Genomic DNA, 17,462 nt, shown 5'->3' with positions numbered 1-17,462 from the left:
CTTGGATTAACTGCAATGGGTTCTATTGTTTACAGTCTTGAATATCATCTGATAGTGTCTGCTTTTCTTCATGAAAACAGCTGGTTGGTTTTAAAATCAATCATAAAATGTAAGGAGCATGAGATATTTCACTAGCTGTTTATTTCACACAATCTGCTGAACTTGTGATCATGTCACACTTTTATTTTTATTTATTTTTTTCCCTATTAATAAATTTTATTTTATTTTTAAACTTTACAATATTGTACTGGTTTTGCCAAATAATGAAATGAATCTGCCACAGGTATACATGTGTTCCCCATCCTGAACCCTCCTCCCTCCTCCCTCCCCATACCATCCCTCTGGGTCGTCCCAGTGCACCAGCCCCAAGCATCCAGTATTGTGCATCGAACCTGGACTGGCAACTCATTTCATATATGATATTATACATATTTCAATGCCATTCTTCCAAATCATCCCACCCTCTCCCTCTCCCACAGAGTCCAAAAGACTGTTCTATACATCAGTGTCTCTTTTGCTGTCTCGTACACAGGGTTATTGTTACCATCTTTCTAAATTCCATATATATGTGTTAGTATACTGTATTGGTGTTTTTCTTTCTGGCTTACTTCACTCTGTATAATAGGCTCCAGTTTCATCCACCTGACTATAACTGATTCAAATGTATTCTTTTTAATGGCTGAGTAATACTCCATTGTGTATATGTACCACTGCTTTCTTATCCATTCATCTGCTGATGGGTATCTAGGTTGCTTCCATGTCCTGGCTATTATAAATAGTGTTGTGATGAACATTGGGGTACACGTGTCTCTTTCCCTTCTGGTTTCCTCAGTGTGTATGCCCAGCAGTGGGATTGCTGGATCATAAGGCAGTTCTATTTCCAGTATTTTAAGGAATCTCCACACTGTTCTCCACAGTGGCTGTAATAGTTTGCATTCCCACCAACAGTGTAAGAGGGTTCCCTTTTCTCCACACCCTCTCCAGCATTTAGTGCTTGTAGACTTTTGGATTGCAGCCATTCTGACTGGCGTGAAATGGTACCTCATAGTGGTTTTGATTTGTATTTCTCTGATAATGAGTGATGTTGAGCATCTTTTCATGTGTTTGTTAGCCATCTGTATGTCTTCTTTGGAGAAATGTCTATTTAGTTCTTTGGCCCATTTTTTGATTGGGTCATTTATTGTTCTGGACTTGAGCTGTAGGAGTTGCTTGTATATTTTTGAGATTAGTTGTTTGTCAGTTGCTTCATTAGCTATTATTTTCTCCCATTCTGAAGGCTGTCTTTTCACCTTGCTTATAGTTTCCTTTGCTGTGCAGAAGCTTTTAAGTTTAATTAGGTCCCATTTGTTTATTTTTGCTTTTATTTCCAATATTCTGGGAGGTGGGTCATAGAGGATCCTGCTGTGATGTATACTGGAGAGTGTTTTGCCTATGTTCTCCTCTAGGAGTTTTATAGTTTCTGGTCTTACGTTTAGATCTTTAATCCATTTTGAGTTTATTTTTGTGTATGGTGTTAGAAAGTGTTCTAGTTTCATTCTTTTACAAGTGGTTGACCAGTTTTCCCAGCACCACTTGTTAAAGAGATTGTTTTTAATCCATTGTATATTCTTGACTCCTTTGTCAAAGATAAGGTGTCCATATATGCATGGATTTATCTCTGGGTTTTCTATTTTGTTTCATTGATCTATATTTCTGTCTTTGTGCCAGTACCATACTGTCTTGATGACTGTGGCTTTGTAGTAGAGCCTGAAGTCAGGTAGGTTGATTCCTCCAGTTCCATTCTTCTTTCTCAAGATAGCTTTGGCTATTTGAGGTTTTTTGTATTTCCATACAAATTGTGAAATTATTTGTTCTAGCTCTGTGAAGAATACCGTTGGTAGCTTGATAGGGATTGCATTGAATCTATAAATTGCTTTGGGTAGTATGTTCATTTTCACTATATTGATTCTTCCAATCCATGAACATGGTAAATTTCTCCATCTATTAGTGTCCTCTTTGATTTCTTTCACCAGTGTTTTATAGTTTTCTATATATAGGTCTTTAGTTTCTTTAGGTAGATATATTCCTAAGTATTTTATTATTTCCATTGCAATGGTGAATGGAATTGTTTCCTTAATTTCTTTTTCTGTTTTCTCATTATTAATGTATAGGAATGCAAGGGATTTCTGTGTGTTGATTTTATATCCTGCAATTTTACTATAATCATTGATTAGTTCTAGTAATTTTCTGGTGGAGTCTTTAGGGTTTTCTATGTAGAGGATCATGTCATGTGCAAACAGTGAGAGTTTTACTTCTTCTTTTCCAATTTGGATTCCTTTTATTTCTTTTTCTGCTCTGATTTCTGTGGCCAAAACTTCCAAAACTATGTTGAATAGTAATGGTGAAAGTGGGCACCCTTGTCTTGTTCCTGACGTTAGAGGAAATGCTTTCAATTTTTCACCATTGAGGATAATGATTGCTGTGGGTTTGTCATATATAGCTTTTATTATGTTGAGGTATGTTCCTTCTATTCCTGCTTTCTGGAGAGTTTTTATCATAAATGGCTGTTGAATTTTGTCAAAGGCTTTCTCTGCATCTATTGAGATAATCATATGGTTTCTATTTTTCAATTTGTTAATGTGGTGTATTAAATTGATTGATTTGCGGATATTGAAGATTCCTTGCATCCCTGGGATAAAGCCCACTTGGTCATGGTGTATGATCTTTTTAATATGTTGTTGGGTTCTGATTGCTAGAATTTTGTTAAGGATTTTTGCATCTATGTTCATCCGTGATATTGGCCTGTAGTTTTCTTTTTTTATGGAATCTTTGTCAGGTTTTGGTATTAGGGTGATGGTGGCCTCATAGAATGAGTTTGGAAGTTTACCTTCCTCTGCAATTTTCTGGAAGAGTTTGAGTAGGATAGGTGTTAGCTCTTCTCTAAATTTTTGGTAGAATTCAGCTGTGAAGCCATCTGGACCTGGGCTTTTGTTTGCTGGAAGATTTCTGATTACAGTTCAATTTCCGTGCTTGTGATGGGTCTGTTAAGATTTTCTATTTCTTCCTGGTCCAGTTTTCGGAAGTTGTACTTTTCTAAGAATTTGTCCATTTCTTCCACGTTGTCCATTTTATTGGCATATAATTGCTGATAGTAGTCTCTTATGATCCTTTGTATTTCTATGTTGTCTATTGTGATCTCTCCATTTTCATTTCTAATTTTATTGATTTGATTTTTCTCCCTTTGTTTCTTGGTGAGTCTGGCTAATGGTTTGTCAATTTTATTTATCCTTTCAAAGAACCAGCTTTTGGCTTTGTTGATTTTTGCTATGGTCTCTGTTGTTTCTTTTGCATTTATTTCTGCCCTAATTTTTAAGATTTCTTTTCTTCTACTAACCCTGGGGTTCTTCATTTCTTGCTTTTCTAGTTGCTTTAGGTGTAGAGTTAGGTTATTTATTTGACTTTTTTCTTGTTTCTTGAGGTATGCCTGTATTGCTATGAACTTTCCCCTTAAGACTGCTTTTAAAGTGTCCCACAGGTTTTGGGTTGTTGTGTTTTCATTTTCATTCATTTCTATGCAAATTTTGATTTCTTTTTTGATTTCTTCTGTGATTTGTTGGTTATTCAGCAGCGTGTTGTTCAGCCTCCATATGTTGGAATTTTTAATAGTTTTTCTCCTGTAATTGAGATCTACTTTTACTGCATTGTGGTCAGAAAAGATGCTTGGAATGATTTCAATTTTTTTTTTTAATTTACCAAGGCTAGATTTATGGCCCAGGATGTGATCTATCCTGGAGAAGGTTCCATGTGCACTTGAGGAAAAGGTGAAACTCATTGTTTTGAGATGAAATGTCCTATAGATATCAGTTAGGTCTAACTGGTCTATTGTATCATTTAAAGTTTGTGTTTCCTTGTTAATTTTCTGTTTAGTTGATCTATCCATAGGTGTGAGTAGGGTATTAAAGTCTCCCACTATTATTGTGTTATTGTTAATTTCTCCTTTCATACTTGTTAGCATTTGTCTTACATATTGTTGTGCTCCCATTTTGGGTGCATATATATTTATAATTGTTATATCTTCTTGGATTGATCCTTTGATCATTATGTAGTGACCGTCTTTGTCTCTTTTCACAGCCTTTGTTTTAAAGTCTATTTTACCTGATATGAGTATTGCTACTCCTGCTTTCTTTTGGTCCCTATTTGCATGGAAAATCTTTCTCCAGCCCTTCACTTTCAGTCTGTATGTGTCCCCTGTTTTGAGGTGGGTCTCTTTTAGACAGCATATGTAGGGGTCTTGTTTTTGTATCCATTCAGCCAGTCTTTGTCTTTTGGTTGGGGCATTCAACCCATTTACGTTAGGGTAATTATTGATAAGTATGATCCCGTTGCCATTTACTTTATTGTTTTGGGTTCGAATTTATACACTGTTTTTGTGTTTCCTGTCTAGAGAATATCCTTTGGTATTTGTTGGAGAGCTGGTTTGGTGGTGCTGAATTCTCTCAGCTTTTGCTTGTCTGTAAAGCTTTTGATTTCTCCTTCATATTTGAATGAGATCCTTGCTGGGTACAATAATCTGGGCTGTAGGTTATTTTCTTTCATCACTTTAAGTATGTCTTGCCATTCCCTCCTGGCTTGAAGAGTTTCTATTGAAAGATCAGTTGTTATCCTATGGGAATTCCCTGTGTGTTACTTGTTGTTTTTCCCTTGCTGCTTTTAATATTTGTTCTTTGTGTTTGATCTTTGTTAATTTGATTAATATGTGTCTTGGGGTGTCTTGCCTTGGGTTTATCCTGTTTGGGACTCTCTGGGTTTCTTGGACTTGGGTGATTATTTCCTTCCCCATTTTAGGGAAGTTTTCAACTATTATCTCCTCAAGTATTTACTCATGGTCTTTCTTTTTGTCTTCTTCTTCTGGGACCCCTATGATTCGAATGTTGTAGCATTTAATATCGTCCTGGAGGTCTCTGAGATTGTCCTCATTTAATTCGTTTTTCTTTTTTCCTCTCTGATTCATTTATTTCTACCATTCTATCTTCTAATTCACTAATCCTATCTTCTGCCTCTGTTATTCTACTATTTGTTGCCTCCAGAGTGTTTTTGATTTCATTTATTGCATTATTCACTATATATTGACTCTTTTTTATTTCTTCTAGGTCCTTGTTAAGCCTTTCTTGCATCTTCTCAATCCTTGTCTCCAGGCTATTTATCTGTGATTCCATTTTGATTTTGGATCAATTTCACTATTATTATTCAAAATTCTTTATCAGGTAGATTCCCTATCTCTTCCTCTTTTGTTCGGTTTGGTGGGCATTTATTCTGTTCCCTTATTTTCTGGGTATTCCTCTGTCTCTTCATCTTGTTAAAATTGCTGAGTTTGGGGTGTCCTTTCTGTATTCTGGCAGTTTGTGTAGTTCTCTTTATCGTGGCATTTCCTCGCTGTGTATGGGTTTGTACAGGTGGCTTGTCAAGGTTTCTTGGTTAGGGAAACTTGTGTCGGTGTTCTGGTGGGTGGAGCTGTATTTCTTCTCTCTGGAGTGCAATGAAGTGTCCAGTAATGAGTTATGAGATGTCTATGGTTTTGGGGTGACTTGGGCAGCCTGTATCTTGGAGCTCAGGGCTGTGTTCCTGTGTTGCTGGAGAATCTGCTTAGTATGTCTTGCCCCGGAACTTGTTGGCCCTTGTGTGGTGCTTGGTTTAAGTGTAGGTATGGAGGCATTTGATGAGCTCCTGTCAATTAATGTTCCCTGGAGTCAGGAGTTCCCTGGAGTCAGGGTTTGGCCTTAAGCCTCCTGCTTCCAGTTATCAGTCTTATTTTTACAGTAGTTTCAAAACTTCTCATTCTATACAGCACCACTGATAAAACATCTACGTTAAAGATGAAAAGTTTCTCCACCATGAGGGTCACCCAGAGAGGTTCACAGCATTACATGGAGAAGAGAAGAGGGAGGAGGGAGTTAGAGGTGACCTGAATGAGATGAGGTGGAATCAATAGAGGAGAGAGTGGGCTAGTCAGTAATCACTTCCTTATGTGCACTCCACAACTGGACTGCTCAGAGATGTTCACGGAGTTATACAGAGAAGAGAAGAAGGAGGAAGGAGACAGAGGTGGCCAGGAGGATAAAAGGGGGGAATGAAAAGGAGGGATTCAGATTCAGCCAGTAATCAGTTCCCTAAGTGTTCTCCACCGTCTGAATCACATAGAAACTCACAGAGTTGGGTAGAGTAGAGAGGGGTTAGGAAGGAGACACAGGCAATATGGTGGAGAAAAAGGAGAGTCCAAAGGGAGAGAGAGCAGTCAAGCCAGTAATCTCGCTCCCTAGTGAAAAATGGGTACTGAAGATTGGGTTCTTAAAGGTACAAAATTGGTAACAAATACATAAAAGCAAAAATTAAAAATCTAGAGTAGAGTTTGGATTTTCAAAAATACAATGTTAAAGAAAAGAAGAAGGAAAAGAAAGAGAGAAAAAACAAACAAACAAACAAAAACAAAGTCACAAAAATTATAAAGAAAATATAGGTACAAAATTGATAACAAATACCAAAAAGTAAAAGTTAAAAATCTAGAGTAGAGTTTGGAATTTCAAAAATACAATATTAAAAAAAAAGAAGAAGAAAAAGAAAGAGAGAAAACACAAACAAACAAAAACAAGGTCGCAAAAATTATAAAGAAAATATAGGTACAAAATTGATAACAAATATCCAAAAGCATAAATTAGAAATCTAGAGTAGAGTTTGGAATTTCAGATATTCAGTGTTATATAAAAGAAAAAGAGAAAGAAAGAGAGAGAAAAAAAAAGTCACAAAATTATTAAAAAATATATAGGTACAAAATTGATAACAAATACCAAAAAACTGAAATTATAAATCTAGAGTAGAGATTGGAATTTCAAAAATACAATGTTAAAGAAAAGAAGAAAAGAAAAAAAAAGGTCACAAAAATTAGAAAAAATATATATGTGAAGTTTGCTTTATAAAAAAATAGGGTCTTTTTTTTTTTTTTTTTTTGTAAGTAATAGTAGGTTATAAAAGTGAAAATTAAAGGAATAATAGAGGACTTAAAATTTTTTTTTTTTTAGATTAAAAAAAAAGAAAGAAAGAAAGAATGATTGTAAAAATAGTAAAAATATATCTAGGACTTTCTCTAGTTTTGTTGTGGGTGTTGTGGGGTCAGTTCATTTTTGGCTAGTTCCTTGGTGCGACTTTTATTTCTCAAGATCTATAGGCCCCTTCCTATGTATTCGGTACTAGCCACAGGGTTTTAATCTATTGCCTGTAGCTTCCAAGGTGGTTCCCTCTGTTATAGCTTCTTCTGTTTGCTGGTCTCTTCAGTGTCTGGTTTCCGCCCTGACATGAAGAGGACGGTGGTGGACACTTTTTTTTTTTTTTGGCTCACTTGTTCAGTCGCGCTGTGGGGAGGGAGGGACACTGCAAACAAATAACACTGGAGTGTGCTCACAGTGCCTCAGCCACACTGGGTCTGCCCCCGCTCATGGCACATGTAGCCTCCCTGCCCACACTGCTCAGGCTCTAGGTTGCTCTGCCTGGAACCATCCGTGGCTGGCCCTGGGCTGCTTGCACCTCCCAGGTCCAAGCCGCTCAGGTTCAGGCACTTGGGTAGTCCTCAGAGGCGCAGACTCGGTTGGGCCTGAGTTTTGTGCCCTTCCCAGGTCCTAGCAGCTCACGTGATGAGGTGTTTGGCGAGCGCGATTACTGTGACTTATGGCCTCCCCGCCGTTCGGTTATCTAGGTGTACAACTGGCACACCTTCTCAGGAAGATGTTGACTGTCCAGACCCCCAAGAAGTTTTAGTTAGCAAAGAAGCCTGCTTACAGTTTTATAGATAATGTCTCTCTGGGGCTGCGATTGTCCCCTTCTGGCTCTGGCTGCCTGTCACCGGAGGGGGATGGACTGCAGCCGGCTATCTCTTTTCAGTCCTTTATTCTGTGCACAGGCCTGGCGGTGTCTTAGGTTAGGGCTGGCTTTTCGCATGGTAGATATCCCACAGTCTGGTTTGCTAGTCCAAATTATTTTGCTCAGATAGCGCTCAGGGTATTCAGGCCAGATCCTTACTCTAAGCGATGCAGCCCGTGCTGCGCCTCCCTGCCCAGCCCCCGCTTGCTAGTGGCGTGTGCAGGTGTCTGCGCTGCTTCTCCGCTGGGGGAGTTACCGAAGGGCTAACAATCTGAGGGTTTTAATTGTTTATTTATTTTTCCTCCCTGTTATGTTGCCCTCTGTGCTTCCAAGGCTCAGCACAGATTCAGCAGTAAGAAGGTTTCCTGGTGTTTGGAAACTTCTCTCTTTTTAAGACTCCCTTGCCGGGACGGAGCTCCGTCCCTCCCTCTTTTGTCTCTTGTTTTGTCTTTTATATTTTTTCCTACCTCCTCTCGAAGACTTGGGTTGCTTCTCTGGGTGCCTGATGTCCTCTGCTGGCATTCAGAAGTTGTTTTGTGGAATTTACTTGGCGTTTAAATGTTCTTTTGATGAATTTGTGGGGGAGAAAGTGTTCTCCCCGTTCTACTCCTCCGCCATCTTAGCTCCTCCCCCATGTCACACTTTTTAAACCTATTCGTAATTATGACTATTAAATTATAAATCACTTTAAACAAATAAATCATTTTATCATAGAATATAAGTGTAAATTTGAAGATGAGTAATTAATAATTTATTCAATCCTTTGGGTACCACACAACTGGAATTACTTTGGGTCCCAGATAACCCAAGTTCTCTGTCCCATTCTTGCTCTTACTCTGATTATGATTTTTCCACCTTAATATGTTGCTTTTGCTCATATTTATGCATCTTTGTTATCACAATAAATACACAGATTCCTCTAAGATCACACGGATGTCAGAAGTTAAGAAATCAAAACAAATTGCAAAAGTCAATTTTGCCATATTTTCAATGAATGTAAATGGAGCTAGCCTGAGACTTTATGTTATGTTTGCATTTACTTTGCCTCTTTCTGTATATTTGCTTCTTGGTCATTCTTTTACCCAACTTTCAATTTCTCTTGCTTTCAGGGCCAGTTCTCTTGAATTTTGCTTATTTTTAGACCCCTATCTTCCTTCCTTTTGTAATTCCTTAAAAATAACTATAAATGTTGTGAACTTGCATCACAAAACCCCAATGTTCAACATATGGTTGAATCTCTGACAATAAGTTTATTTGAATTAATTTCAAGTGCCTTGAAGAGAAAACAAATTCATTTCATTTGTATTTTTAGCCCTTAAACTTTATATATGATGCTGCTAAGTCACTTCAGTCATGTCCGACTTTGTGTGACCCCATAGACAGAAGCCCACCAGGCTCCCCTGTCCCTGGGATTCTCCAGGCAAGAACACTGGAGTGGGTTGCCATTTCCTTCTCCAATGCATGAAAGTGAAAAGTGAAAGTGAAGTTGCTCAGTTGTGTCTGACCCTCAGCGACCCCATGGACTGCAGCCTACCAGGCTCCTCCATCCATAGGATTTTCCAGGCAAGAGTACTGGAGTGGGGTGCCATTGCCTTCTCTGAAACTTTATATATAATATTTAATCTATTGAAATGTTAAGATATAGAGACAATTAAAAGGTTTGAGGCATGAATGGATAAAGAAAATGTGGTATACATGCTTTCACTACAAAATCATTCCATCTTGCAAAAAGGCTGAATAATATAAAACGATATGGATGATATATAAAACAACACAGATAAATGGGGGGACATTATTCTATGAGAGAGAACCCGTGGCACAGAAGAACAAGCTGTATGATTCTCCTTACATGAAATGATTGAAGTAGTCAAGCTTACAGAAACAGACTAGAAAGTTAGATTCCAGGGGCTGGATAGAGGGGGAAATGGGGAGGTGCTGTTTAGTGAGTATGTTTCAGTTTGCAAGATGAGTAGGTTCTAGAGATTTGCTGTAAGATATTATATGCCTATTATGTTAACAGTATGCCATAGTACATTTAAGACTTTGTTAAGAGAATGTATCTCACATTAAGTATTCTTACCGAAATGAATAAATACATAGCTTTGGTTTATGGACATATTGCCAGTCCATAAAAATGTTTATGGTGAGCAAAAAAGGTAAGTTAATATTTTTCTAAAATTTTTAGGAATTTACAAATTGCATTTCTCTTTTTATGGACCTGATTGCTTTGTCATTTGTTACAGTCAATTGTTTAGATGAAATTATTTTGAAAAATATGCACAGTGATAAAGAGAAAGAATAACATGTGCATTGTTTGCATAATCACAATTAGGTCTTAATATCTAGTTTAGATTACACGTTTCACGTAAATTCATGTACCTCTTGAGGATCACAGGAGTATGTAAGAAAGCAATTTGAGCCTGAATTTGTGTTAGGGGAGGGAGATTGTCTTAGAAAAGGAGACCGGAAATGGTTTTCATAAAAGGAATTTAGAATTTTTAAAGTCCAAATGAAGTCATCTGAAACTGAAAGTTAGGTAAAATAAATCTTTTCATTTTATCCTGGGCAATGGTACAATTGTGGTCAATTATTTTTCTTTAGAGACTGAAGAAGGAATTTCGGATTCTTTCCTTCTTTATATATCCTCTCTGTCTCTCTCTCTTGGGCTTCCCTTGTAGCTCAGTCGGTAGAGAATTTGCCTGCAGTGCAGGAGAGTGGGGTTTGATCCCTGGGCTGGGAAGATCCCCTGGAGAAGGAAATGGTAACCCACTCCAGTATCCTTGCCTGGAAAATCTCATGGACAGAGTAGCCTGGTGGACTGCAGTCCACGGGGTTGCAAAGAGTTGGGCACGACTGAGCAACTAACACACCCACACACACTCTCTCGCTCATTTCTCTCTGTATCAGATTGCTATTAAATAAATGGTCTTTGGTGTATCTGCTAAACAATCATTCATCCTACTTTGTCTTATTTTGAGAAAATTAAGTAGAACTTTAAAATTTTCAGTCAATTAAATACCTATGTTATCCAAACCACATTAATATGAATGTATAAAATTCCCATGTACCTATTTTTATATATGCTAGTAATTAGTGTGTGGTGTTTCTACAAACTCAGAATTAGGTATTCCAATAATGTTTCTACAAATGACCCCCAGTGGATGATCTTATTAAAAAGGGAACACAGAGAATTTAATAATTTTCTCAAATTAGTTATACTAAGTATCAATTAGGCTTTAGCTCAGAGCAAGCATGTGTATTCTAAGTATTTTAAGTATTTGTGGAGGGATATAAAGGCAATGGCAGCCCACTCCAGTACTCTTGCCTGGAAAATCCCATGGATGGAGGAGCCTGGAAGGCTGCAGTCCATGGGGTCACTGAGGGTCGGACACGACTGAGCGACTTCACTTTCACTTTTCACTTTCATGCATTGGAGAAGGAAATGGCAACCCACTCCAGTGTTCTTGCCTGGAGAATCCCAGGGACGGGGGAGCCTGGTAGGCTGCTGTCTATGGGGTCACACAGAGTCGGACATGACTGAAGCGACTTAGCCTAGCCTATAAGATTAATTGCATTAGCTAAAATTTTGTAGATATCAAAAATGTGTAGTAGGATCTGAAACCCACATACTGATAGATCATGGAATACGACTGGCAAGGGAGAGAATTGTTATCCCCATACCTCTTAACATTTCACTCATATTTTACTTTCCTTCATGTATGCTCTTGAGTGTCACCTTCCTACAAAGATAATCATAAACAAATATCTGTTTTGCTTTTATTTTATGTTATAGGTCTCAGTTTCTGTCCTTTGCTTTTATAGGCTTCCTGTATTTGCTGCTAAGTCGCTTCAGTCATGTCCGACTCTGTGCGACCCCATAGACGGCAGCCCACCAGGCTTCCCCATCCCTGGGATTCTCTAGGCAAGAACACTGGAGTGGGTTGCCATTTCCTTCTCCAGTGCATGAAGGTGAAAAGTGAAAGTGAAGTCACTCAGTCGTGTCCAACTCTTGGCGACCCCATGGACTGTAGCCCACCAGGCTCCTACATCCATGGGATTTTCCAGGCGAGAGTACTGGAGTGGGCTGCCATTGCCTTCTCTTTATGTGACCCTAAAAAATATTTTCCCATTTGACCTGTTGTAAACCATATAGAGATGGAAATAGGTTGTGAATTCTGTGACATTCTTCTTTTCAATATGATACTATTGAGCCATCTTTATGAAGGCAACTTTAATTCATTTATTTTCACTATATGCCAAAATATCTTCTAAATTAATACAGTCTATCCTTCTGCTATTTATGAGTATTGGGGTTGTCCCATGTTTTTCCTATTGTGAAACATTATTTACTAAATCACATTTCCTAATGTGAAACATTACTATTTAAGAAACATTCATATTCATAGATTCTAGTGCACATGTGCATTATGGTTCCTTGGCATAGTGCAATTGGGGAAACATTTTATGTATGGCAATGGACATGGAACAACAGACTGTTTCCAAATTGGGAAAGGAGTACGTCAAGGCTGTATATTGTCACCCTGCTTATTTAACTTATATGCAGAGTACATCATGAGAAATGCCAGGCTCAATGAAGCAAAAGCTGGAATCAAGACTGCCAGGAGAAATATCAATATCCTCAGATATGCAGATGATACGACCCTTATGGCAGAAAGTGAAGAGGAAGTAAAGAGCCTCTTGATGAAAGTGAAAGAGGAGAGTGAAAAAGTTGGCTAAAACCTCAACATTTAGGAAACTAAGATTATGGCATCTGGCCCCATTATTTCATGGCAAATAGATGGGGAAACAATGGAAACAGTGAGAGACTATATTTTGGGGGCTCCAAAATCCCTGCAAATGGTGACTGCAGCTTTGAAATTAAAAGACTCTTGCTCCTTGGAGGAAAAGTTATGCCCAACCTAGACAGCATATTAAAAAATAGAGACATTACTTTGTCAACAAAGCTATAGTTTTTCTAGTAGTCATGAATGCATGTGAGAGTTGGACTATAAAGAAAGTTAAGCGCCAAAGAATTGATGCTTTTGAACTGTGGTGTTGGAGAAGACTCTTAAGAGTCCGTTGGACTGCAAGGAGATCTAAACAGTCCATCCTAAAGGAAATCAGTCCTGAATATTCATTGGAAGGACGGATGCTGAAGATGAAACTCCAATACTTTGGTGACCTGCTGCAAAAAACCAAGTCATTGGAAAATACCCTGATGCCTGGAAAGATTGAAGGCAAATGGAGAAGGGGATGATGGAAGATGAGATGGCTGAATGGCATCACCGACGTGATGGACATGAGTTTGAGTAGGCTACCGAAGTTGGTGATGGACAGGAAGCCTGTCGTGCTGCAGTCCATGGGGTCGCAAAGAGTCAGACGCTACTGAGCAACTGAACTAAACTGAACTGAACTGATAAATATTTTACTAGAAAAAAATAATTGTGCAAACTGCTTATAACCTCCTATGAATGAAATTGTTCCACAATTTTACCAACATTTAGCATTTTACTATTGTATTAATCCAATATATGTGAAATATCTTACTTGAATTAATTAGCATGTCCATAATCTCCGCTGATTCTGAGCATCCCTTTATCTCTCTATGGCTGTTCATAGTTGTATCTATCTGACATGTCTGTTCATGTTTCTGTCTCTTGTCCATTATTTTATTGAACTGTTAGTTGTTTCCTTAAGAACTCTTGTTTATTATAATTCTGAATCCTAAATAATCTTTGGTTTTATGTATTATTAAAGATATGCATATATGTTATAAATATTCTAATAGTAAACACATTTTGATATATTTTAATGAACAAAATTCTTAGTATAATATAGTTTAATTAAACACCTTTTTTGCTGTATGATTTGTGCTTTTTGTCTCTTATTTTAAGGAATATTTTATTATATTGTGATATAAAGATATTTGTACATTCTTTTCAAAATATTTTTATATATATTTTTATATTGAAGGCCTTAATAGCTCTATAACTGATTGTGTACAATATGAAGTAGTAATCCATTTTCACTATAATTCAATGTGGATTGCTTACTCTTCCAATAACTTCTCTGGGTCCATTACATTACTTCCCAGCTGAATAGCAGTGGTCCCTAATGGTATATCTGGTTACTATATGAGTGTGTTGTTGAGGTTGTTGCTTCCAGTTTTTCTGTTCTGTTTCTCATTTTAGTTTCCTATTCTGGCACTAATGTCACACTGTTACAATAACTTTGGTTTGGCAAGTGATTCTATTTTTGTCCCCTGTAATAGAAGTATAAGGTTTGTAGCATCCAGTTTCACAACTGGGAATGAGAAACAACCTCCCAGCCTTTTGTGAATTGTGTAATTTTGCTCTCCAGTCCTGCAAAGCTTTGCACAGTCCCAAGACCCCAGATTTTAGGTATTTGAGAAAATTCTGATTTAACTCAGGTTCTGTTGACCACTGAATTTAAGGGCTTTTTGGAATTTTGTGTTCACTGCTTTTTTTTTTTTTTTTTCTGCTGGAGTTATGTCTTTCGGACCCTGACAATTTGTCTTCCTTATTTTCATGTGTGGGCTATCTTTTGGTATATCCGAAGTAAGCAGAGGGGAGAGATTCAAGATATACTCAATCACCTTAAAAGCAAAGCCATTGTAAACTTTACTTTCAGTATATTTACTTCTCAGTATATATACTCTCAGATTAAAATTTGGTTATATTTATAGCATATTTCCAAATACAATTTAAACATGTTTTTGGTAGTAATCACATTGAGTTAATACAGTTTTATTACATTTCTAGTAATAAATCAATCTTAATACTTGTTTCCCATATGTGATTGAGCCTTGCAAAAACATTATTATTGTTACTTTACAGTCATATATTATTTTTATTAAGAATAGAACCATCCAGCTTCCTAGCTCACTTTATTAGCCTTCTTTTTTCCATTCACTCCATCAATATCTATTGAACTTGAGCTCTAAATGTCTTTAGATTGCATCAAAATATTACAATTCTCACGAAAGACAGATTTCCAGCTCCTGAATATAACCTTATACTTTAATAAAGAGAGTGAAAGTGTATTTAATATTTAAGTAAAGTTGCTGCTAAGTCACTTCAGTCATGTCCGACTCTGTGCGACCCCATAGATGGCAGCCCACTAGGCTCCCCCGTCCCTGGGATTCTCCAGGCAAGAACACTAGAGTGGGTTGCCATTTCCTTCTCCAATGCAGGAAAGTGAAAATGAAGTCACTCAGTCGTGTCCAACTCTTCGCGACCCCATGGACTGCAGCCCACCAGGCTCCTCCGTCCATGGGATTTTCCAGGCAAGAGTACTGGAGTGGGGTGCCATTGCCTTCTCCGTTTAAGTAAAGTTAAAGCATGGGCAAATATAGCACCTTACATGAACTATTTTAAGGGGACTAGTATATGTTTACATATATACTTTCAAATGTGAGTTTTTTTTAAGTCTTCTTACTTTATAATCAAGTGTTCAAAAAAATTAGAAAGAGCATTAATGTTTTGTTCAATCTTTTGCCACACTTTTAAGAAGAGGTGTTATTTTGTTAAGATTGTTATTTTCTCAGAAGGAGTAGAATGTCTTCAATCATTTAAATCCAATTATGTGTATTTTACATCTGGTTCATCTTCAAAATAAAAACAGTAAATTAGAGGTGTTATTGTAACTAGATAGAGATTTCTCAGCTAGCAAGGGAGACCTGTTCCATCATCGAGGATAAGAAATATCAAGCACCACTTTCCAGTAATAGATCCGCTTTCCTTCAGATTGATTTCACACTGACTTGACCTTACATTTATACCCAAGCCATTTAAAATGAAAATCTCATTTATTCTGGAAAGAGATGTGAATTCAGTGTGTATAATGTTAAAACTGAATGTCATGCAGAGCAAAAAATGTTTTTGAGAAATAGTAAGATAGTGTATAATATATATCATTGTTAATTTCTCACTGAAATAATGGGACTTTTTTTGATAGCTTATTTGTATGTACCTTTAAATTTAAAATGGCTAACTTATTCAAGTTCAACAGTAAAAATCAGTGTCACTATGATCACAAAAATTACAAATTTTGTACTGAAGAATAACTAATAATTCCATAAGTTTTGGGGGCTTTTGTATTTTTGGTAACTTACGTTTGAAACTATAATGATAGTCCAATTTTAAAAGATGGACATTGTTTTTAATTCTCAATCATGTATTAATACATTATTAATCTAAAAGTTAGTTATGTAAGTTTCTTTATTATTAACAATGGGTCTTAATTACCAAAAAATGTTATAAAGAAAACTGAAAGGAAAAAAAAATGCCTTCAGTTATCTACATAGCAATTAGGAAGCAGTTAAAGGAGTGTCCCCTTGCTTTCATAGGTGCTGTTAAATGAGAGAGCATTTTTTCATTAGTAGACAATTTTTATCCCAGGAAGAAATGGAGATATTTTAGTGTCAAGAAACAGCCACAAAAGGAAGAGATAATATTCCAGGCAATAATCTATCAGAAAGATTTATGTTTTGTGTACTAAGCCAATAAAACTTCACAAATCCCTCTCTGTAATTCAGGGAGAGTGACAGAGGATGTATTTTGTTTATGAAAGTTGGATCACCTGACGTCCATATGTCACAGTGATTCTATTGCAGTAAGGGATTATCCCTATTATTATTTTCATTAAAAGTCACAAATCTCTGAAAGCTTGATTATGATCCCAGAAGTGTGCCACATGCATCATCTCACACAACAGTGTCATATTAAACTCATAATGCTCATTTCCTTCATTTCATCAGATCAGATCAGATCAGTCGCTCAGTCGTGTCCGATTCTTTGCCACCCCATGAATCGCAGCACGCCAGGCCTCCCTGTCCATCACCAACTCCCGGAGATCACTCAGACTCACGTCCAACAAGTCAGTGATGCCATCCAGCCATCTCATCTTCTGTCGTCCCCTTCTCCTCCTGCCCCCAATCCCTCCCAGCAGCAGAGTCTTTTCCAATGAGTCAACTCTTCGCATGAGGTGGCCAAAGTACTGGAGTTTCAGCTTTAGCATCATTCCTTCCAAAGAAATCCCAGGGCTGATCTCCTTCAGAATGGACAGGTTGGATCTCCTTGCAGTCCAAGGGACTCTCAAGAGTCTTCTCCAACACCACAGTTCAAAAGCATCAATTCTTCAGTGCTCAGCATTCTTCAGAGTCCAACTCTCACATCCATACATGACCACAGGAAAAACCATGGCCTTGACTAGATGAACCTTTGTTGGCAAAGTAATGTCTCTGCTTTTGAATATGTTATCTAGACTGGTCATAACTTTCCTTCCAAGGAGTAAGCATCTTTTAATTTCATGGCTGCAGTCACCATTTGCAGTGATTTTGGAGCCCAGAAAAATAAAGTCTGACACTGTTTCCACTGTTTCCCCATCTATTTCCCATGAAGTGGTGGGACTGGATGCCATGATCTTTGTTTTCTGAATGTTGAGCTTTAAGCCAACTTTTTCACTCTCCACTTTCCCTTTCATCAAGAGGCTTTTCAGTTCCTCTTCACTTTCTGCCATAAGGGTGGTGTCATCTGCATATCTGAGGTTACTGA

Source organism: Bos mutus, chromosome 16 (genome assembly GCF_027580195.1).
Source record: "Bos mutus isolate GX-2022 chromosome 16, NWIPB_WYAK_1.1, whole genome shotgun sequence".
Taxonomy (NCBI): domain Eukaryota; kingdom Metazoa; phylum Chordata; class Mammalia; order Artiodactyla; family Bovidae; genus Bos; species Bos mutus.
The sequence above is the reverse complement of the archived record's forward strand: the minus strand, read 5'-3'. Positions refer to the sequence as shown.